Raw genomic sequence first — 23,372 nt, 5'->3', positions numbered from 1 at the left:
GGCGCTAAAAATACTGTTTGCTAATATAAACTTACTTCTGTGGAGCAGTTCTAACAGTTACACCAGGGAGATTAACCTGCCATGTGTGTGTGCAATAATGCATATCTCATAGGTGTGTGTACATGAGCTATCGATACATCTATAATGTCCCTGCGTTCACAATATGTATGTGTGTGTAAATAAATCCTCAATAATATGCAAATAATTCTCTGGCTATAAGAGCAAAAATTTCCAAACTCAGACTTATTCCCTTTCCATAGAGAGGCACATTCCACATTCATTATCCCAGGCATATTTTCTTCCTTTAAAAAAAAAAAGGAAAGGAAAGGGGGGGGGGAGAGAAAGAAAGAACTTCCCTGGTGGGAGGAATAATTAATTTGCACCCATATCCTTTCACATTCCTGAGCAGTTAAGAACAGCAAATCTTCTTTCCTTCCCCTCTGCCTCTTCCCTGGCTCTCTCTCTCTCTCTCTCTCTCTCTCTTTAATTTTCCCCAGCCATCTACTTTGTGTGTCCGCGTGTGTGTGTCTGTGTTACTAATGAAGTTTGCAGACTTGTGTTTGTGTCCATGAGCGGCTTCCCTGCTGCCCGCTCCGCTCGGGGGCCAGCGGCGTGGCTCCCGCAGCCCCTCCGAGCCCCCGGCAGCAGCGGCAGTAAGTCCAGGCTGCGCGTCATTTGCAGTCTGCAGAATGTTGATCACCTCACTAATTACACCTCTCTCTCTCTCTCTCTTCTCTCTCTCTCTCTCTCTCCCCCCCCCCCTCGCTCGCTCTCTCATTCCCAGAGTGCATATCGGGAATAGACACACAAAGACATGCGCACTCAACTTAATCAGCCATTTTTTTAAACAGGGCTAAAACGATAATAATTAGCAGAATAAAGACATATCGGATTTTCATTTCCTTTCCTCCTTTTCCCAACCCCTTCACAACCAAACAGCGAGACCCGCGGCCGCCACATGCTTTAACAACTCCCGGACCCCAAAGGACCGCTCCACGCTCCCCGCTTCTTGCTCAGTCATTTTTATTTCCATCCAATAAAGTTGGCGGATTATTTTTTTTTTGTATTATTGTTGTTGTCGTTAATTTTTTTTTTTAAATGAACCTCCCGTCGTTGGCTTGGATGTGATCAGCTGTTAAGTAAATCAGGCAAAAACAAAACAGAGAGAGGCGAAGATCCAGGCAGAACTGCGAGGGGAAATGGAAAGTAAGTTTTTTTTTTCCTCCTCCTTTAACTTTTATTGAGTAGTTTGTGTTAAATTTAGGTCGGGTATCGATTATCTTTCCAGGCTGATCTTGCACAATCTTTGATATTTCGCTCTCGCTCTCCCTCTCCGCCTGCCTCTTTCTCTCTCGCTCGCTCGCTCACACACACATACACACACTCCCATCCCCAGATCCTCTCCGTCTCTCCCTTCCTCGCCCCCCTTTTTCTGCCTCTTTTCCCCATTTTTAGGTACCGCTTTGCGGGAGGAGGGGGGGGTCGCTTTTTCTCCCCCCCCCTTCTAAATTCCGGGAAGGTGGGTGGTGGTATGGGGGGGTGTTTTTCTTTTCCTTTCTCTCTCTCTCTTCCACCCCCCCCCCACTCTAACTTTTGGATTAAGCGGAGGATCGGAAACGTTTGGCAGAAGAGGTTTCTTTTTCGGGGTGATTTTGTGTGTGTGTGTGTGATCGTGTGCGCGGTGTGTTTGTTTTTTGAAACGGACGGAGCCGGGGAAACGGTCTTCTTTGGAGCCGCGGCACGCTGTCAAAAGTCTTTGCCTCTCTCTCTCTCTCTCTCTCCCCCCCCCCCCCCAGCCACCCACCCACCGACCCCCTTTTAACCCCGGATTCCGGAGCGCGATGCCTCTGGGGAAAGTTCGGGGTGCCTTTGGGGGGGGGGCGTCGGCTGCGCGGGGTGCGAGCGCCGCCCGGACGGAGGGGCGAGCGCGCGCGTGTGCTGTGTGCGTGCGTGTCGGCTCGGGCGAGGCGCGGGGTGCCGTGCTGGGCGGGCAGGGCGAGTGCTGCTGCCTGGCTTCCCCGGGGCGTCAGCCGGCCGCCTTTGCAGCGCGAGCCCCGGCGACGAGCTGCTGCTGCTGCTGCTGGCCGGGCTGGGGACGCAGCTCCGGCCGTCGCTTCCCCTTTGTGCAAAAGGCAGCGGGCTCCCCCCCCCCCATCCCTTTAAAGCCCCGGCGTCGTTTTAATCGGGCCGGTGCCAAGATTTTTCCTCTCCTCTTTAAAAAACAGCGACATAAAAAAAAAAAAAAGATGATTTTGGGGTGGTTGTTGTTTTTTGTGTTCTTTCCCGCGCGGGTGTGTGTGTTGGTGGATACGAGCCCTTGGCTGGACTCGATGCTTGGGGGGGGGGGATCTGCCGTGCTCCCGGGGATGGCATCCCTTCCGCCGGGCGGGGGGGGGGGGACGGCAAGCGAGTCCCTGCTTCTCCCCGCCTGCCTTCCCGAGCTTCCGTGACCACGGTGGTGCTAGGGGGGGGGGGGGGTCCGGCAACTTCGCCCCAGCCGATGCCACCGAACGGCTCCAGCCCACCTTACCTGCCCACCGACCCACCCCGATCTGCGGTCCAGCCGTACCCCCCCCACCCCCAAACACACACTTCTATGTATTCCTTTTGTTACCTGCCAGCCGGAGGGGGAGGGGGGGTCTCCGTCTCCTCGGCTGCTGGGGGGCCCTGGGCCCGGCCGGGAGAGAGGAGGCTCGGCGAGCCGGGTTCAGCCTCCGCGCCGTCCCGAGGAGGCTTTTTCGCTCCCATTCAATAACGCACACCCTCCTCCTCCTCCTCCTCCTGTTCTCCTCCTCCTCCTCTTCTTCCACCTTAGGTACCAAGGCATACATCGCAAACATAACACCCCCCCTCCCGCCCTCCCCACCGCCAAAAAAAAAAAAAAAAAAAAAGCGCCTCTCAACCCAAAGACAACTTGCCAGGCTGAAGATGGTGGATTTACATTGAGCCAGACCCCGCCAGGGTCACCCAGGAAGTCTGCCTATCCCTCTATCTGACAGTTGCATTTCCTCTCCTCCATTCCGATCGTCTTTTTTTTTCCTTTTCCATATTGTTGTTAACCCTGTTCCATTTTTAATCAAGGATCAGGTAGCTGACGAAAGGACAGGGAGAGAGAGGAGGAAAAAAAGGAGAGGAGAGGGTTGATGATGTTGAAGGTGGATAAATATCTCCTATATTTATATTCGAAAATTGTGATTCCCCCTTTGGAAGGATTTCCAGTGGCTCGATCCTTAGCAGCGGTGGTTTGAAGAGCAGATGTAGTTTATTCTGTCTTTGAGAGTTTGGTGGATGTCTTAAGTGGATGGATGGAAGGAAGAGGTAGTGAGCAGCAGCCTTTGGAAGCCCTGCCTGTTGTTGGTTAGATTGAGGCAGAGACTTGGCTGCGATTGGGACACCACTGTGACATGGGCATCGATCGCTTCCATTGAGAGCAATGCAAAAACACTGTCTGGGTATGTAACACTCTCAGTGCCATCAACCCTTGTTTTACTTTCTATTTACTGACAAAACTGACAGAACAAGGCAAGGGGAGAAGGGACTTTTTGCTTCTTCTTTTTCTTTTCTTTTTTTAAAAGCCTGGATGGGAAGGGAGGGGGCAGTGGAAAAAGACTGTTAAAATAACCATGATTAGAAGGCTGGAAGAGAAAAGACCTTTTTAATTCTTATTGTTCCGTCTCCTATTCAGCTTGCTACTTTGGAAGAGTTGCGTTCTCTTCTGACTATGGGCTGCCAAAAAAAAAAAAAAGATTTAAATTGGAGCAACGGCAATAATAAAAAAAAAACCGTAACCCTTATTTTTAAAAACCCAACAACAACACTGCTGGGGGAAAAATAAAGGAGCTGTGGTAGTGGGCAATATCTGCAAGTTTTCTAGGTTTGCTGTTTCAAGCGGCAGGAAGACACACCAAAATGAAAGATGGCTAGCCAGCTGTTTTAACCTCTTGCACCTGGCTTGAGTGCTGGGGCTCACTTGGATTATTCAGTGAGCCTGGCTGAATATTCATACAGTGGGATCCACACACTGTGGCTGTAGCATCCTGTAGGCAATGCCTTGAGCTTAGAAGGGTTTCTGCAACCTAAACATGTATTCAGTTGTTTTCCTTTTTATGGTAATGAACATGGAGGGTCAATTAAAGAGAGGGAAATAGTCATAAATCTTCAAAAGTGAAATCTACTCAAAGAACAAAGAAAGGTCAAGTAAACCATCTGTATAAGTCACAGTAGCAGTAGAGGTAGTACCTTGGTGGGATTTGGAATGATGCTGTCTTGTTTTCTCAAATGTAAAGGACAGGGAAATAGATGTGCAGCCTTTGTATCTGTTACCATTGACGTGAGGTTGTGTTTCTTTTAAAGAAATAAAGCCAAAGGTTTTTATTGTTCACCAGCACAGACCATGTAAAGAAGGGCTGCGAAAATCAGTGTTTAATATTGCAGAATTTACTGCTTCCATTCTGACCATGAGCCTAAATTTACACAATGAAATTTGATTATCTCTAATAACAGTATTAGATCCTGCACTGGATGGATGAGAATTGAGGTGGTTTTGTTGATTGCAAGGGTTTAATGTTGCATTTCAGAATCTGATGTGGTTTAGCCTTCCTTCCATTAACTGGAAAACCCCTGAGGTTTTACAATTATTTCTTAAAGATAATACATTTAAGATTGCATTGGTAGGCTGGAGAAAAGTCATATAGGCAAGAAGGGAAGCCCTTAATAACTCTTGAGATTCAGACATGTTCAGCAGTTAGATTGGCTCTGACTTCACCAAGGGTCGACAATGTGTCATTTCCATGAAGCCAAATTGCCCTCTGCCTATATGATATTAATGTGCAAATCAATATTTCAGGGATTAAATTTCCCTTCTTCATTTTTTATGGTTTCTACCTCAATAAGTCTCAAGTCTATTAGAAGAGGCTGGATGATTTAAAATCTTTCACTGCAGAATGGCTTGTAGCCTTGTTTCGCAGACCATTTTTGGATTTTCATTCTAAAAGACGAAAGGCATTGCAAAGAAGTTGGTAGTCAATGTAGGGGCATGCACAATACTTTAAAGCCTTTTTCAATTTAGAGATAAAAGGTATTGAATATGCACATATTTACATACTATATACATTGTATTGCTTTACAATGTTGTATTAATAATCTATTGATTTATTTTGTAATCAGGTGAGCCTATTGGTAGTGATTGATTAGGATTTTTGTGATTTTTATTAAAAAGCCTGCAGGATTTATTGCACTGAGTGTGTTTGAGGTCGTATTTGAAGAATACCTAAAAATACACATTTCCACCGAATTCATGTACTTGATGTAAAAGTCTACAGTTGAGTCTGAGTGATGTCGGGTGAATCGTATGAATGAAGCAAGGGTCTTTTACTAAGGTTTTTATCCTTTTATGGTGGACGTGCATTGCTAGTACTTTTAAAAGAGTGGTGGTCTGAATATTCATGGTTAGTTATAATGTGAAGATTCTAGATCAAGAAGGAAACAATCCATATCAGAGAATATAGGTCGCATATCGGTTGTGACTTTATCATTTTGGGAAGGCCCCACTGTCTCTCATTTGATGGTGTTTTATAGGCTTAGACCATCTGGAGCAAGTTCTGCACAGCTGCACGGATTTTGTATGTGATAGAACATTTTTTCCATTCGGTGTGAAATGTTCCTTCCTAAAAATGTACACCAGACTGGCTTAATTTAGTCTGCTAAAAGAAATGTACATGTGAAAAGGACAAAAGGCTCTTTAATCTCTGGAAGCTGTTTGTTTTTCTTCAAGATTCCTGTCTGTTTGAGTTTGAAAAGTCGTGTTTATTGAGGAGATGATTCTGAGGTGTGACATTAAAATAATATATGATTTTGGGGGTCTGTGTTGGTTCCTGCTCTGCTGCTTGCCTGTCAAAACACAGTTAATCTATTCTTATTTACAATTAATCTCAATAAAATTAATCTTAACTGTGCCTTAGTCGGTGGCTTAAAATATCTAATTATATTCAATTAACTGCTGTCATAGTAATTAACACTGCTTAATTACTTCAGCATATATTTATGTAAAGCTCATTAGTTCCTGGCTGCTCTTTTTTCATCTTCCCATTCCTTTTTTTTTTTATTGCTGTCACAGCAGTGACATCAAACCCAGGCTGGTGTGGGATTTTTTAAAACATTTTTTTTTACAATTTTGAACTTTTGCTAGATGGTAATGACAATAAATGAATCTGTAACGTTTTTTAGCTTAATCTTGAATGCTTTCATATGTAAAACAAGAAGTATCACTGCTAAGGCTTTAAAGAGCCCCTATTCCAGCATATTTTAAAATATTTTCTAGCTTTGTTGATTTAAATATGAGAACACAGGTTAAGCTTTGTATTTATCAATGAAGAGCTTTCCTGTATCTGCCTTGGAGCTGTACCCACAAGGCAGGGCTTCCCTGTTCCCAGATAATTGAAAGGGTTAAAGACTTGGCCAAGGTTCAAATTGGAAGTGCCCAGGGAAAGTGCATGTGAATATGTACAGATTTCATATAATTAGTGCTTAATTATATTAACATATGCAAATTGTCAACTTAGGAACTTGTTGAGCTGGCAAAGATCAGCCTGGCACAATTGCAGTATTGTTCTCACACAATAATGGATTTCAAGTTGGATTGTGGAAACACATAACTAGCTATCTAATTTAACTCATACCATGGTGAAATTTCATTAGTCTCCATGGAGACTGGTTTAATTGTGCTGACTAATGTTCTGAGCTGCAGAGTGTCCAAAAAAGAAAGCGTTGTTTGCCTAATCCACCTTACAATGACACTTGTTTGTACATGTTTCCTTTGTGTGGCAATTTGCATATGCAAATAAATACTTTCTCAGCCCCCATTTGTCATGGCTGTTCATTACCCATGAAGAGGACATTGTTACCAGGCTGTTACTGAGTCTCCCAAGACAGGATAGTGTCAACCAGTCCAGCCACATTCTTTCATAATTTGTTTCTGATTAATAGACCAGAGTGAAGCTCTTTCTATTCAGGCCTCTGCAAAGGGAAGGTCAGTTCTGTCACTGAAAGGAGTTTCCGCAGCAACTGAAGTCCCCCCCTCTCTCCTCCCTCTCTCCTTTTCTTCCTTGGCTAAAGAGAATCATATTTAAAATAATGTATTCTTGCTCTAAGGAAAACGTCCTCTAATAATCTCTAGTTTCCTAAAGCAAAAGATAGAAAAAACAAAGGAGATTCAGGTTTTTTGGAATATTAATCCTGTTTTTGACAGAAAGGTAAACTGATATAATTGCTTTTCAGTGGAAGGAATGGGGGTTTATACAAGTGTGAAAGCATCGGAAAGGATTAGCATTTTTTTGCATAATGAAAAGCTCTGCTGAATAGGGTACTGAATGGTTGACTGAATGACTAAGATGAAAGGAAGATGAAAATGCAAGCTTCTCTTTCTTTATGCCTCTGCTCAGCTCTCCCTAAAGTTATGTTTGTCCAAGACTTGAGAAAACAAGCAGAAGCTCAGATTTCAGCAACTTTATAAGATGCCTTGAATTTCTATCATTATGCTGATGAATATGTATGATAATGGTACAGCCAGAAGATGATAGACACAGGTTTGTATGTAGTAGATATATTACAGGCTAATCAAATATTGACTATTGGGTATTGAATCTTCCAATGCTTTGTTTGTGGGGAGGGGGGCAAACTTGAAAAATTAAAATAATAATAATCAGTGGGTCACTTACATCAAGATGCTAATCAAGGTTGCTATTCATAGGTACAGATAAAGATATTGTAATTTGTTATTTTTGTGTGTGGAAAAAATAGGTTTTGGCTGTGTGTGAATTGTATATTAAGACATTGGTAACCATTTCTGGGACACAATGCTGTCTTTGCTCCGTATTGGCTCTGACGATGTGATAGAATATGGGTAGAAATTAGCAAGTAAGGAAATTTATTCTTAGTGTGATTAGAATTCAGTTGTTATGTTTGCAGTAGGGTCGTAAGTCATGTCATTAAGGACCCTGCACCTACCAAAGTCAGTGATAAAATATCTATTGACTTAAATGGGACCAGGAGGAGGCCTAAAGCTATGACTGTAATTGGTTAGCTGTTGACAATGTGATCTGTGCTTCTAATTATGTGCTCTCAACAGTAACCAGGACAGTTAAAATACCCTACATATATCCACTTTGAAAAGTTTTTTTAAAAATAAATGTTTCCGTAGTACATATGTAAATCAGATCCTGTATGGATAAAAAATTATTTGTCATCTGCCTGTTAAGTAGTGTCATTTTTATTTTTCAGGTCACTGTAATTGAATTTAAGGGTCATAACAGAAGAGCATTTTGAATCTACCATACAGTCCATGTTTTAGAGAGCTTGCTTTTGTCCATCTGCCATTTGAATACTGTTTGTGACTGACGGTTGGTGGAGTAGGTGTAGATATGCAAAGTAAGAAGTAAATATTTGTAAATGGTAGGAAATTGACAGTTCAATATGGTATCATAGTCAGGAAAGGTTTTTTTATCTAAGATGTGACATCAAACCTTGCATAGTACCTCAATGTCAGATATTCTTTATGATTTGGGGAATAGTTGTTGCTAGCGTTTAAAAATCTTGAAAGCCTCTTCTAAAATATAACGAGAAAGCTTGTATCTGGGGCATTTGTTTAAAGTAAGAGGACCTTGTTGAGAACTTTGGAATAGAAAAATGTGTTAATTTTAAAATAATTTATATTGTTAAGCAACCAATGTGTGTTGTAACTGGCAGTTTTCCAGCCACTGCAAAACCAGATAATGCATGGGTTAATGCTGGCTTATGTGATGTCTGCATTCTTACTGAACAAGCAGAAACCCAGGCTTCTCATATACTGAGATTTAGGCTGCAATCCTATGTATACTTTTGGTGATAGTTCCATTGAACTTAGTGAAACTTACTTCTGGGTTCAGTTGCATGAGATTCTAGAAAAGGAGTTACAAACCGAACACAAGTTTAAATGTGGCCAGATAGAACTCGATTGTGACAAACATTTGGTGCTAGCAAATAGTACAGCATAGTTATAGCTATGCTTACTCAGAAGTCCCACTTAGTTCAATAGAACGTGCTTCCCTGGGTGTAAGTATACTGCAGACTGTAGTTTTAATTGTACGATATCATGGACAAATAATAGTAAAAGGCCAAGAACTAAGTCTCAGCAATCATTATTGAAGAAAAAATGCTTACCTCTTTTGACTGTATAAAGAACTTAGGATATGGCTATAAGCACAGATGCATTACAGTCTTGTATAACAGGCACGTTCTGTGATTTTGTTATTCCAATGTTCTAAATAAGTCCTTTTTGTTCTTCTTGCTTTAATAAGTTTGCAGTCATAAAAGTTTGGAATGCTAGAGCCTGTCTAGGGGGAGATATATATATATATATATATATATATATATATATATATATATATATATATATATATATATATATATATATATATATATATATATATATATATATATATATGCAAGGGGCGGGGAGAAGAGTATTCAAAGGAATTCTGTTGAGGAATGGCCAAATTGTATTCTGTGAGTAAAATAAGTTTACCATTTTAGGACACATTTATATGCAGTTATCATTCTCAGCTTTCAGCTTTAAAAATGTAAAGCATTCATTCACCTGTACTCCAATTTGTTTGTTTTTGCTAATTTTTGAAAACTTCAAACTTGTTCAAAAGTTACTTTTTACAGAAGATGCATGGTTGTCACACTGACCTGAATGGGCTTCATGGAAGATTATAGACTGTGGGTCATCAGCGTAAAGATAATAGGCTCGGAATGAAACATGTGACTGTATCTTTAAAGGCAACTCCCTTATATGAATTAAGAGGCTAGACTCAGTCAAGAAAGAACACAAGCTGGCTTTTCATAATAAAGAAGGTTGTACCTAGGTCTTAATGTAAATATACTGTGGTGCATATTTTGCAGCTTCCTCACAGCAGATACCTTACCAATCCATTATTTAATAATCAAAGCATCCTATTTTCTGGTTGGGTTCCAGCTCAGGTTCAGCTGTGACAGAAGTTTCTGATTTAGTTCCTTTGCTGTGTCAAAGGTTTGGTATGCCTCAGTTGGTTTTGTTCCGTATTATGTAGGAAAATATCAATTATTATGTGTATTTGCATGTGGGATAAAGTGATTAAAATCACTGTGATATTTTAATTTAATTTTGATCCTTGATGGTTAAACATACTAGAGGCTACATGTACCTCTTGAGCATACAGAGGGGGCAAATATAAAGAACACAGGGGGAAAATGTGTTGATGTTGGACTCTGATGTTAGAGAGACTAGGATGAAGCATTTGTAATGTTGAAATTAAATGATTTCTCATTCACATGCTACTTGTCACCATATTTTCAGATTCCCTTTCTTTAATGACTCTGAGTTCCTGTCTCAAAGCCTGAATACTGGAACACTGCTATACCCTTTATTGTTTGGGGCTCTGCAAGCTTAACCAGAGATGAAGGGAACTGACTTCTTAGCAGACCAACCTTTAGGTCAAAGATCAAAAAGAAAAGTTTCAATAACAGGTGTACAGATCCTGCTGTATACTATTGTTGAGTAGAAGGTTGTGTACAGTGTGCAAAAATGTTGTCCACTAGCCTTTCTACCATCAGGCTGCTTGTGGTTTCTACAGGGGAGTGCAGAAAACAGGCCTTCACCCTACCTGATATTTCCCAGTACAGGAGCCAAATGTATCCCATATACTGATTATTTAACATGCTTTTTATTTATTCTGGTAAGGATCTGTGAGTGTAACACCAGATTATTTGTAGACAATTAATTGGTAACTTGATTTTTTAAAATATTCTGTTCCAAGTCAAATGCAACAGTAACTTTCAAATAGTAATTCAGGTTGTGTTTTGGTTTCTTGTGGGATGGGGGAGGGGAGGCTTGGTCCAGTAGTTTTAGGTTTGGTTTGACTCCTTGCATAATATATTACAAATAAGACTCATGCTGTATTCACTTGAGGGGCTATGAGGATGCCAGACATGCATCTTTAATATGTAGAATTCAGAGGTAGTGGGAGTGTGTTTTAAAACAAAACAAAAACACCAGATCCCTTGGGCAGATTCCTGTAGAGGTGGCATAAAAATGTTCTAAATAAATAAATAACATGTGTCATGTAGAACATGTGACGTATGTATGTGATTACAGTCCAAAGTATCCAAGTGAATCTTCTTTTTAAAAGAAAAATATTGTTCAGTAATAGTTTTGTTCTTTTTTATTAACCAATTTATAAATAAATTACACACGGAGCAGCAAACATGCAAATTGAAATAGTTTGGAGGTGTCATAGCATATTACTTCTCACCTACCAGTAGATCAGTTTTATGAGGTCGGAATGTGGACTTAGGGTCATTCAAACAGTAAGACTTTTAATCTACAATAACAAGTCACCTGCTGGCAATATCTTTTTTGCAATTGAAGGTAGCAATGTTAAGACGACATTTGGTGACTTCAACAATACTCCGCATTTAACTTGTGACCTGACTAGAGTTGCAAGGCTTTTTCCACCCTGGTCTTGGTCCTCTGAAAGGGGACTAGGAGCAGAAATTAACATGGTGAAGGCTTTCCCTGCAGGATGCGAAAAATCTTCACCTACTTAATTTCTGTATGCCAGGGTGCTGTAAAAGGAAAAGGGCAAGTTGTTGTTGTTGTTGTTTTAAAAAGCCCAAAAAAACTGACAGCCCTAGTCCCCACTGTTTTCTATTTTAAGACTTGAAGACAAAAATCTTCTCTTCTGTTTAAGGTCAGGGCACTAAAGGGCCAGAACAACATTCCTAAGACGAAAGCCAAACTTCTCTAAAGCTGTTCTGTATTGTTAAATCCAGGAGAAAGTGCCAAACAACTTTCATTGTGACTGCTCTCAAGAACACATCTGACTCTGTGGACTCCAATGGTTTTGGGCATCATGTTTGAGCCTTTCATACCTTATTCCTTAACTTATAAGTGCCACAGATTGCAATTGGTAGCTCTTATTACTCAACACTATAGCACTCTGAAGAAGAATCAGCACAATGCTAGTGTTCCTTTATTTTGAATTTTTGATCTGGCAGCTCTGCTTCTAGTGTTGAGGTCAGGCTCTGATTTAAAGCCTCATAGTAAAGGGATAGATCAGACCATGCCAAATGTAATAACGCTAGTGTATCCTCGATCGATTCTGTTCAGTTTCTAATTGGCCTTGGCACTAAGTTTTTGGAATTCAGGAAGCCAGTGAGAAAGGAAGGTGGTGGGTCAATTTCTTATAGAGGTGAACAAGTAAAAGTCTTAATGCTAAATGTTGTAGATGTACTTTGAGAGTATAAAGTTCTATGTTTAGAATTAGTTCAGAAAAATAGAAATTAAGGTGTGCAAAATAAAACACAAGGCGTTAATTATTAACAGTTGCGTTATACTTTGAGCACTAGCTCTAAAACATAGTGGAATTGTCAAAAATCATACATGGCTCAGAGCGTTCTTAGAAATCTTCCTCTGTTTTAGAGTGGCTGGGCCTGGCCACCATGCTGTAAATTGTATCTTCTTTACCACAGCTCTACATGTCAGTTATTTAAACTAATGTTTTCAGGCTGTTGAACTGGATTTTAAATACAGGTGGCAGTAGTACTCTAAAAGGATTTATCATCTTGGTGTACAATAATATTCATACTCAGATGTTTTAGGAACAGTAAAAATGCTATCGTTCTTTGTTTTTGTAATTAATTAAAATGCTTACTAGGGTAATTCTTAATTATTTGGGCTGGTAAGCATATTTATGTTAGTAGCCGGCTTTCTTGGCGGGGGGAAGATGTAAAGTTTGTGTTATTTATGTAGTGTTAATGTTTGAAATGGGGCAGACTCGTTTCTGTGGAGGTGGCACAAAAGTTATCCAAAAAGTGAAGTCTTAAGGGGGAAAAAAACGGGGCATCATGTTTTACTTGAAATGAAGCAGGGTGTAGATTAGGGACTGTTAAGATTTGCCAGGAATTGCTGGTCTTAGAAGCCTGTTTAAGTGCTCACTGTCAACAAGAAAATCACGGGCAGCACTTAAAGTGGCTCACCTCTGATTTATTCATAAACCTCACATGAGGACTTGGCTTTGTTCTTGCTCTGGTAAGGGGAACTGATTCCAATAAGAACAGGAATAAAGAGCTTCTTGCATGGTCCAGAAGTGAATAGCACTTTACCTCAAAGCATGACCTCTATTCCCAAGATCTGTTGTGTTACAGTTGACTCTCCTTCTATGTTTATTCTCTGATAAATTGCTAGCAGAAGTTACAAGAAATAGACTTTCTAGCTTCTAGATTCGAGAACTGTGTCACTGGAACTCAGGTTCTTCTGTATGTGGAGCTGTCACTTTCTTTTAAAACAGTTTCAAGTTAGTACAGTTCCTGCGTATTAAAAAGACGAACTGGAGTAAAAAAATCTTACTTGTCGAAAATCTACCGTAGTTGGATGTTAAGTTTTCTGCTTGTTTGTTTTTAATGACAAGAAAAGCCATCTGGAGATACAGAAATTAGTTTTCTAATTTATTATGCTTGATAGCTGCCCTTTATTTATGTTTCTCTATAAATGGTAGATTGGTGCTCACAGTCCATCATGGGGGAAGGGACCTTAGAAGACTTTCAGTTGGTATGTTTGCACTAGGGCAGAGGTTGAGTACAGTTACTTAAGTCCCCTGAGAAACATTTAGTTAATGGTAGTCATGTTCCGATTCTGTCCAAAACTACTGTTTTCTTATTTGGTGAAGCTTATTTGCGGTTACTTAAGGTTTAGTTGCTTTAAAACGGACTTGCGTTTCACAACAAATTAAACAAAAAAAAAAGAGTCATATTGGAAGATAGTGATGAGAGTTAATGATATGTCTTTAGATAAAGCAGTACTTGTGTGCAATCTGATCACAGCTATCAGCTCATTTGTCATGGCTGAAGTGAAAATGTCAGGACCAATGAGCGTATGAGTGCTGAAGGGGGCGAAAGGGCGTTTGGAGACACTTTTGTGCTGGGAGTGGGCCATAGCTTAAATGCAGCTCTAGGGAAATACTGGGATTAGCTAACTTTGTGCACAAATCCCTAGCATAACAGAATTAGTTGGGAAAATGAAGTTTGTTATGTGTATATGTGGGAGGACTCCTTGTGTCACACAGCCCTAGGATGCTACCCAGTCACTCCAAAGTAGCGAGGCATTTGATTCAACTAAATGTAGTGATGCAGATTTACACATTCAAGTAAAAAGTATGATGTAAATATTCAGTGTCGCAGCCTGTTTTTTTTAACAAGTAGTTTATATACCACTTATTGTATACCGTTGTTGCTGTGTTGAAACATAGTAGCTTTGACATTATGCTAAATGAAAATTTTCAGAGTCCAGTTGTGAGTTAGTTATATGCATATGTCCTTGGCAAGCTGTGCAACATCAGAGTCAAATGAAACAATGCCCATTATTAGCATTCTGACTTTCTAGGGATATTCTGCTTTCTGAATGCTTGCTTCATAGTATCTACACATTTCCACCCCATATCTCCTTTTCTTTATGTTGGTCACCACAGTTCATCTGGCTCCAATGACTCCTAGGCTTCATTTCCTATATAGCTGACTGACCTTAAGGTTGGCTTGTAGGTGACAAAGAATGACCAGGGGAAATCCAGCGTACTTCCCATGTTAATAAATTGCAAGGGAAGAAGCAGCAGAAGCCATTTGCGATTCCTTTTCTGCTATCTTTTTGTAAAGCATAGAGTAGCTCAATAGTCACTCCCTTCTCTGCGTATATTGAAGAAGCCCAATCTAATATGAATTGTATGTCTTATTTGTCAGGCTCTAAATGAGGATTCCCGCTAAAGAGGCAGTTCAGATAACCTCTGGTGATTTGTTCCTAAGAACACGAGAGCACTGTCTTGGAGATGGTATACTTTGGTATACTTTCATCACTGTGAAAAAATCCAATACTTCTGGATGTGTATCTGTGGTGGCTGTAAATATGCGTCCCTTTTCAGCAATGTCACATTATTCAGCATTTCAGTTTGCTGGAGCACTGTCACTGTGAAAGGTTTCTACCTTTTCCTCCAGCTGGGCCCTTGCTCTTTGACCATGACACGAGGCAAAATTCAATAAGTAAAACTTACATCATCTGATGAAGTGAAGTTCTGGTCCATGAAAGCTTATGCAACAGTCAGACTGCTAGGAATTTGTAGCACTTTAAGGACTTTTTTGCTTTCTGCAACAGTCCGATGCTAGGAATGTGTCTCTCATGCAGCTGTTAGGAGCCCCAACAGGGAAAAGTGGCAACTCTATGTGACCGATGGGTGGCGATGGGTGTTTTGTACAGGTGGAAAGGCTTGTGTAGTTTCCTCATTGCTATTGCAGATACTGATACAGCGCTGCAGTAACAGGTCTTCTACATGGCAGATTTCCTCTGAGCTTCACTGCCCCAGTCCCTCAGCAGTGGCTGTCCCCCCCCCAACTGAGGGCTTTTTCATTTTGTAAAAAAATGGCAATTGAATATCATTATGTCCCTACAACAATTTGTCTGACAAGGTCTCTAGATGTCCAGAGAAACTATATAGTGGTTTTCCATGCTGATGATCAGTGGCAATTATGCATGTCTGTTCAGCTGTTAGGGCTGCATTATTAGAATATTAAGCTGACTAGAACTAGGCAGCATTAACTAATTCTGGCTCCTATTTAACTTTAGCCTGTTACTAAAAGGCTTGCGATGGTTACCTTTTTCACCTCTGTATTGATTAGGGATCAAGGTTTGCTCTAGAATTCAATGTCTGAATTGAATGCCAAAGAGAATACTTGGCCCTATACCCATCTTGTCACAATGTGGTGCTTGTTACCTTTTAGGCACTAGAGCTATCTGAACATCATAGAAATATAGTCTTAGTTTAGACATCATGTGAAATCATGCCTTAATTAAACTAAGTAAGGTTAGTGTGATTGTCTGAATGTAGGCCACTCCACTAGGGTCTATGAACCAGCATCTGAAACCATAGTTTCAAGATGGTTCATTAACCACAGTTAGCCATAACTATGGTTTTGCATGAATTGTTTGTACACATCCTGGCTTAATCGTGGCTAGTTCCCTGACACTACAGCACAAAGGCAATGAAGCCAAGCTAGGGTTTGCAAGCTGAATCCTGGGTTTATTAACTGTGTTCAAAGAGCTGAATGGGTATTCTTCATGAGAGTTAAAAAAAAAAAAAAAGCTTTGGTATTATTATGTTTGAACTGAGCCAAAAAATCTTTTTCCTACAGGGTCTTAATTTGTAGTTTAGGCCATAGAGAGGAATTTACCCATGGTGCAATATTTTGTTTATTTGTGCAAGCCTTTCCCCCCCCCCCCCACAACGTTTGACAGTTGTTTGAGGTCAAGGTCTAAATTAACATGCCAGCTTTTTTCTAATGATTGTATGGCATCAAAGCTTTATCAGCTCCCAGTACCTTAAGCAATCTGTGTCAGGTGGTAGATTTGGGGTACCACTAATGCAAGCATAGCAGAATGGGTGACAAATTTGATGCAAGGGACACACTTCCTGGTAAACAGTGTCCCATGAGATGATACCATTTGGATTTACTGCCTTTGCACCAAAGTCCCATAGACTGACCCTGTTTGTTAAAGGTGGCTACTGTCATGGCTGTTTCTCTAACAGGTGGGCTAAGGGTCTGTTCATCGCTGAAGTAATAAGCAGTAGGGATGCAAGGCAGGAAGCCTAGCTTTTTAAATCTGGAGGAATGACTGAAGGCTTTCAGAACAGGTAGGACTTCAGAACAGGTAGGATTAAGGCCCACATGGATTGCATGAATTTGAAAACAAAGGAGCATGCAGCAAGACCTTGGTATCTGGCTCATTTACCAAGTAATACTTAACCCACTGTACATTTCCTTTGGTGTGTAGGCAGCTAGCAGATATAAATCCCATTTGGTGCATTTTGAGACTGTGAGGACTAAATGTCGACTCTGACATGGCATCTGATGCAGATTTTTTTGGGGGGGGGAGGGGAAGCTGCAACCAATGGCCTTTGAACCCTAGTTACTTCCATAGTTTTTTGCATGTCTTCACTAGATAGAAAAGGCCAGAAAAATGTCTTCAGTTTAATGAAGACTAACTCCTTCCTTTTCAGATAGCCTACTTTTCTTTTCTTTTTCTTTTTGGTTGAATGTACAGTGTTAAATTGAAATACCTGATACCTGTTTCCTGCTCTTTGAGTATGTGCAGTCAAAGGGGCTGATTAGGTTCCCCTTCTCCACCAGACATTGAGCTGTTTTAAATGTATAATTATTGTTGCATGTCATTTGATCGCTGTACTAATTGCTGCCAACCATTGTCTGTTTGCACTTAATGCTGAAACCTGATCAACATCCTGCTTTGGTTGATGTTTGGTGGTAAACTTTAATTAACTCTTATTGCATTGAAGAAGAGCTCAGCCTCAGTGCTAACTAATCATTTACCTTCATTATGTCCTGACAGCTCCACTTGTTCCTAGTCTTGATAGATACACTAGTCGGTAAATAAACCTCCAAGTCTTCAAGCTTTGAAGTTGTTCCACATTGATATTTTGTTGCACAACGTGCAGAGATGATTGCCTAAAGAATTGCTGTAGTTCATTTTGTATCTCTAGGAGGAAACAAAATCAGTCTAAAATGGCCTTTTCCCATGCCAGGCAATTTTATTTTTATAGTAACGGTAGATTCAAGATAACTTTACTCCTTCAACATGGTTCCTATATACATGCATCTTTTGAATCAATACAATTAAGCCTGTCTCTTGTTGGAATTCTTGCAATTATTTTTACTGAAATACTTTTCCTGTAATGATATTGAAGTTAAAGTAATCAAGTTACTGGCAGATCATGTAAAATTCAACTCAAAATTGCCGGCTGCTTGATTTTAATTTGTCTGACATCAAGTTTGTTTGAAAAGGGATAATATGTAGTTGAACCAAGGAGCTTATAATTATGGCTGACATTTGTTTGTTTATAATGAAAACTAATTAAAGTTCATACATTTTAAAACACAAAAGTTAATTACTGAATTGCTCACTTCATTTATGCAGAGCAGTAGAATTAACTTGCATGAAAAACATGACAAAAGGCTCTGCATAATAAAAACAAATGTCCCAGATGATCATTGACTATCCAAACCAAATTTGCCACTAAATTATTCTAGAAAAATAGGTGGCTTATTAATGGCTAAGCCGTTTTTAAAGCATGATTATAATGGCAGCTAAATGTTTAATATGAAACTATATTGAATGCTGCAATCCAGAGCAGAGATGCATATGTTAAGTTCTTAGTGTGCTTATTTGAGCGCATCTCTTATTGCCATTCAGATCTATAGGAACAGCTCCTGGTGTTTTGTGCCTTATTTATGACAGTGCTCCACTTTGCTTTCTGTAATGTACATGAAGGTCTGTTATGTATACTTCATTAGGTTCTTCCTGTGGTGTTGAAGTATTACTAATTGAGGCAAGAACTGAAAGGTTTGCTTAAAATCTGTTATTTTCAAAACGAGAACTAGGCGACTGTTAGTTAATACCAAAAACTTTACATAAAAATTCTGCTTTCTTTTTTGGGTTAAATAAAATTTGCTAAGGATATGTGCCAAACACAAACAATAGTACTACTGTTTAATAAAAGTGATAATGAATTGCATTAACAAGGCTATTACAAAGCATTGAAAGCATGCAGTGTTTCATGTTTAGCTGGTAAATGCAGGTACAAAGGTGTTTTTGTGATTTGGACTTTTTCATGCTTTCCTCCTGAACCAACCACATTTATACCCAAGACCTACTGTATTGAATGGGACTTACCTGATGATGAATATGGGCAGAGCAATCCAGAGAGGAGGGTACCCTGCACCATGGCCAGCAACCTGACAGGAATGCTTCCCCAACCCCCATTGAACTGCTGTATGCAGCTCCATAAGCTACGCCAACATTGTTGCTGGCATAAGCTCGCACTGGCAAATGTGGGTGTTCCTGTGCCAAAAGGGCTCAGGGAGCTGATTTATGCCAGCCCCGCCCCCAGACATGCCCCCTTTGGCGTGGTGCGGGCCCCTGCACCAGACGTGTGCAGCTGGCGCGGCTCCGCTAGCACCTATGTGTGGCACTGCTACACCACTCCTCAGCTCTGGCTTAAGTGCCCCGGCACCATCGTAGCCCCTTACATCAGCGCAAGTAGCATTTACGCTGGCGCCAGGGTCACGCCACCCCCTCAGCGCTTTCTTCTGAGTAAACCTGCATAGTATTGCACTGTACGCAACCAATGAAAATTCTTGTAATTTGTGTAAAACAATGTAAATTACTCCTTTGTTTTACTTTTTCAGACTTCAAGGCAGCACTCTTTTTTTGAGAGTAAGTTCCATTGAACTCAATGAGACTTCTGATTTAATTGTGGTTAGAATAGGCTACACAATATATAATAATCACTAATATTGGTTGGAATGAAAGAGATTAGATTGTAAAGGTTTTACTAATGTAGGGTTTGGTATCTGAATGAACATAGCAAATATAACCAATACACTTCTATAATGATAAATCTAGTAGATTTTTTTTTCCTGGGGAATAAATGTCCTAATGGGAACGGTGGTTAAGCTTTTGTGTTGGGCAGGATTATTAACTTGAACTTTCAAATCTAATGGCATATTTTTGGGTGAAAAGGAAAAGCATGGAGTTCTTTTCAGAACATTCTTGTAAAAATAACTGTAATTTACATAACCTTTCATAAACTATGTTGTGTGCATTACAATAAAGGACTTGATTGATTTGTAGATTTATATTTATTTAGTAAAGGAAAATCAAAGGGATTTAGCAGTCATCATTGTAACCCTAATCCTCCTTTGCATAGATAAGACAAAGGAAAGTGATTACTGTTTAAAGCTCACTGGGTCACTCTCGTTCAGATGCCTTTCTTGAAAAGAAATACATATATCCCAGTGTTTGCATAATTCCAATTTTTTAGTGATAGGTTAGGTAATTTGGCTTGGTTTACTATGAAACCCCAGTGCCAGGGCTTCTGGTAAAGCAACACAAGTACGAGAGAGTGCCTATTATTTTACTTAAGTGACATCCATCTGAAATATTCATGATCAAAATAAGGAATAGCCAGCCACACAATTTTGAACACTAAAACCACGGGTCAAGCATATCAGAAGTCTTTTCAAGTACAATGCAAGAGATAAGTCCACAGTTATGGGATGATTCTCCAGAGAAATCAGGCACATCCCACAGTAGCTTGATTGGCCCAAAGGGAGAGCAATGGCGTTGGATTCATGAGAACTGTGGGAAGAAAATACAGAGGAGTAAAGCAACGTCTTTCAGCTTTATAATTAAATTAAAAATTTCCCAAAGCTTGTTCTCTTGCTATATTGTGTGCTTTCTCACTGATTCTTCAGTGTATAAAACAAAGAAACTATCAGCTTGAGAGGAAGGAAGAGATCATCAGTCACATGAGATTTCATTATAAAAGTACTATTAAAAATCTGAAAACATAGCCTTTGAGGATGGTAAAGGAGAAAGGGCTGAAACAATATAGTGATTGAACAGCCAGTCAAGTATGCCGTTTGCAAACTTTTCTAGTTCTCTTTTTAACGTGCTGTTTTAAGTGGACAGTATATTTGGTTACATCCCTTTATTCAAACTTAATTACCTTCTCCCCTTTGTCGTGACATGGGTGGAAAGTTTTTGCCATGTCAGGAGAGGTCGTCACACATTCTTTTGCAGTTCTCTTCATTAATTCCTTCTTGCAGAAGCATTTTCTATCGTGCTGGGAAGGTAGAAGGGTGTAATAGAAGAGCCCTGAAACATCAGCAGGAAGCTCTAAGCTGGTTAATGCAGTATAATTGTCTGGACATAGACTGGTCTTTGTTTGTGTCGTTCACTTCAAATCAGCTGTAATTAACTCCAGAGTGTTTCCAGATTGCCAGCAAAGAAAAATTACAGCTTTTCTGTTTTAAATTGGAAAGCTCACAAAGACTATGCATATTGCCTTTACTTTGATATAGTTCTATTCTGTAAAGGAAAAAGAAGAATAAAACCCTTATTTGACTCCCTTCCCCCAACTCTGAATCCTTAAAACATGCAATCGTAAAGCTGTTTGTTTTAGGGTATGTCAGAGTGTAATGCATAGTAGTTTTGGTCTGGAAAAAAGTATTTTCCATCTGTCTTACAGTTGCTTCAGTAGTTCCTGTAGGTTTTCTTTCTTTTTTGGTTCAGGGGCTGGAAACAGGTTTTAGATGGATGTATAGAAAGCCTCCTGTATGGCATCTAGGCTAGAATTCCATTACAGGAGCACCTTGGTAAGTTTCCTTTCTGCTATATTCTGTGCTACATAGGCCTATGCTGAGTTTGACTTTACTGAGGAGAGTAGAATTGTCACTCATGATTTTTTGTACAGGTAGTGTACCTGTGTTTAAATATTCTGAATAACCAAACTGTGAGAAAGTGGCCTGTTTTTAATCTGTTCAAGTTGTGGTCAGCCAGATGCCTGCCACACCCTGTTTAAAAGGTACTGTGTACAGTACTTTATAATTATGGATTCCTGTATGGTCTAAAACGAGCGAGCTGAGTGAGCAAGTCTCTAGCTAATGCATCTAATAATACAGCACTATGCACAAAAGATCTGTCAGCAACTGATGCAAAAAAAAAAGTCTACCCAAAATCTTTTTTTTCCTTCCCTTTTCTTCTGAATTTAACAATAAGGAATTTAAGCTTCAATGTGGCTTTAGCAACCAAAAGAAAAGAAGCTCTTGGTGTCTGCATAATACCACTTTGATGGATTTTTTCATCAGCTCTCTGTACGTGGTAACAAATAAACAAGTATAATTATACTTGTGAAGGCCTATTCATTGCTTTGTCAGGATTAGATATATGTGCAGTTTTCACACTGAGCCTCTCTTTTGTCTTTGCCTAACTCACTATGACATATTGATAGAGGATTTGGGATGGGGAAAAGGCCACAGCAGAGACAGTGATGACCTTTTGGAAACTTGATATAATTCAAGGATTTTTTTTATTTATTTTCTTTTTTCAAAAAAAAAGATCTGTAACTTGTTCTCGAATTCTGATGTAAGTGAGCAACTTTTAACCCATTTTTAGCAAAGTAAATGAAGAATCAAAGTCTTCTGAGATGTCTAAAGAGCAGATGGGAATAAAAACAATAGGCTAAGAAGTCTCTTGGTCTTCTTTTCCCAGCACTTACACTGTGGCTAACCTAGCATTCCTTTCCCATTATTCTACCCTCTTGATCTGATCACGTTCTTTTTAATCATTCCACAAACACTGTCTCACTGGACCGTAGAAGAGGGCTGGGACAATATCAATTAAAAAAACAGAGGTAAAACTGGCATTTCTGATTCTTGGTTATAATGGGAACTCTGCATTCTAAACGCAGAGGAATTCTTCCATTGTTCAGAAAAGCACCCTCTTTTCATTAGCAAAGCTGGCTGTAGGTGGGTTTTATAATTTGGCTGAGCAGAGTTTAGAGGACAGTTTTTCCAGGAGGAATACAGAGGTTAGTAACTTAAGTTTTTCTGTGTATTGGTCGTCTGTTCTGAGAAAAGGAGTTAGGTTATCCAAGTCATTAGCCTTGTGATTTAGTTTTTGCCACACTAAGTAGATGAGCAGGTACATGTTTGTTTGAACTCATCTGATAACCCTTACATTTGTTGTTTTCTTGTTTATTTCTTTGGTAAGTTTTATAAGAAGAAATCTTAGCTTTATTAGTCTTTAAAGACAGAACTGAAACACTTTAAACTGTAATTTAATTTATAAAAAGGGTTAAATGCTGCTGTGTTGTGCTAATAGTGGGGAGGAAGAAAATAACTATTTTGGATTAGTAGAAGGCTTTGTTGTCTGTGAGTATGTGTGTGCATGTTAATTACAGCCCTGAAAACAACATCTTCTGCAATATAAAAACAAAGCTCTTTCTTGCTGATTCTGTACTAATAAAAGAAGTACATTGTCAGGGTCCCTGATCCATAGTGCCAATCTATATTTAGTTCTCCTTTAAGATTAATATTATATATCTTCCTGAGATAACATTGACCCTAAACAGATTAAATGTGAAACATGCATTGTGTGGTTGATATGCATTTTGCCCATTGTTTCAAACACTTTTGCACTTGTTCTAAAGAGTCAAATGGACATTTGTCCGTACAGTTTGAATCAGAAGTAATTGCTTACTTTAGAGGCGTTGCCTTGGCACCTTATTAGCACTGAAATCATATAAAAAGATTGACAGTTGGTATGCAGTTTCTTTTAATTAGCTGGACAAAATTTTGTTGTTGCTTGGGTCTGTTGGCTTTATGCTTAGTGAAGTGTTGGTGGATATAGTTCCCACCCCTCAAATCTGTTCCTGTTAGGTCTTCTGTAAGGGAAGATG

General features: G+C 39.7%; 1 protein-coding gene across 8 annotated transcripts in view; it reads left to right on the top strand.

Moving 5' to 3' along the window:
* The first annotated feature begins 1,103 nt into the window (after positions 1-1,103).
* Positions 1,104-23,372, top strand: part of ZFHX4 (zinc finger homeobox 4) — a 202,955-nt gene continuing 180,686 nt past the window's right edge. For 6 of the 8 annotated variants that reach the window (XM_056854445.1, XM_056854447.1, XM_056854446.1 and 3 more), the window contains exon 1: positions 3,181-3,452. The gene's annotated coding sequence lies outside the window, so the exon portion shown is untranslated. Of the gene's footprint in view, positions 1,207-3,180; positions 3,453-22,384; positions 22,503-23,372 lie in introns of those variants that run through there. The other 2 variants (XM_056854442.1, XM_056854443.1) reach the window with 2 other exon arrangements.

Source organism: Euleptes europaea, chromosome 8 (genome assembly GCF_029931775.1).
Source record: "Euleptes europaea isolate rEulEur1 chromosome 8, rEulEur1.hap1, whole genome shotgun sequence".
Classification (NCBI taxonomy): domain Eukaryota; kingdom Metazoa; phylum Chordata; class Lepidosauria; order Squamata; family Sphaerodactylidae; genus Euleptes; species Euleptes europaea.
The sequence above is the reverse complement of the archived record's forward strand: the minus strand, read 5'-3'. Positions and strand labels throughout refer to the sequence as shown.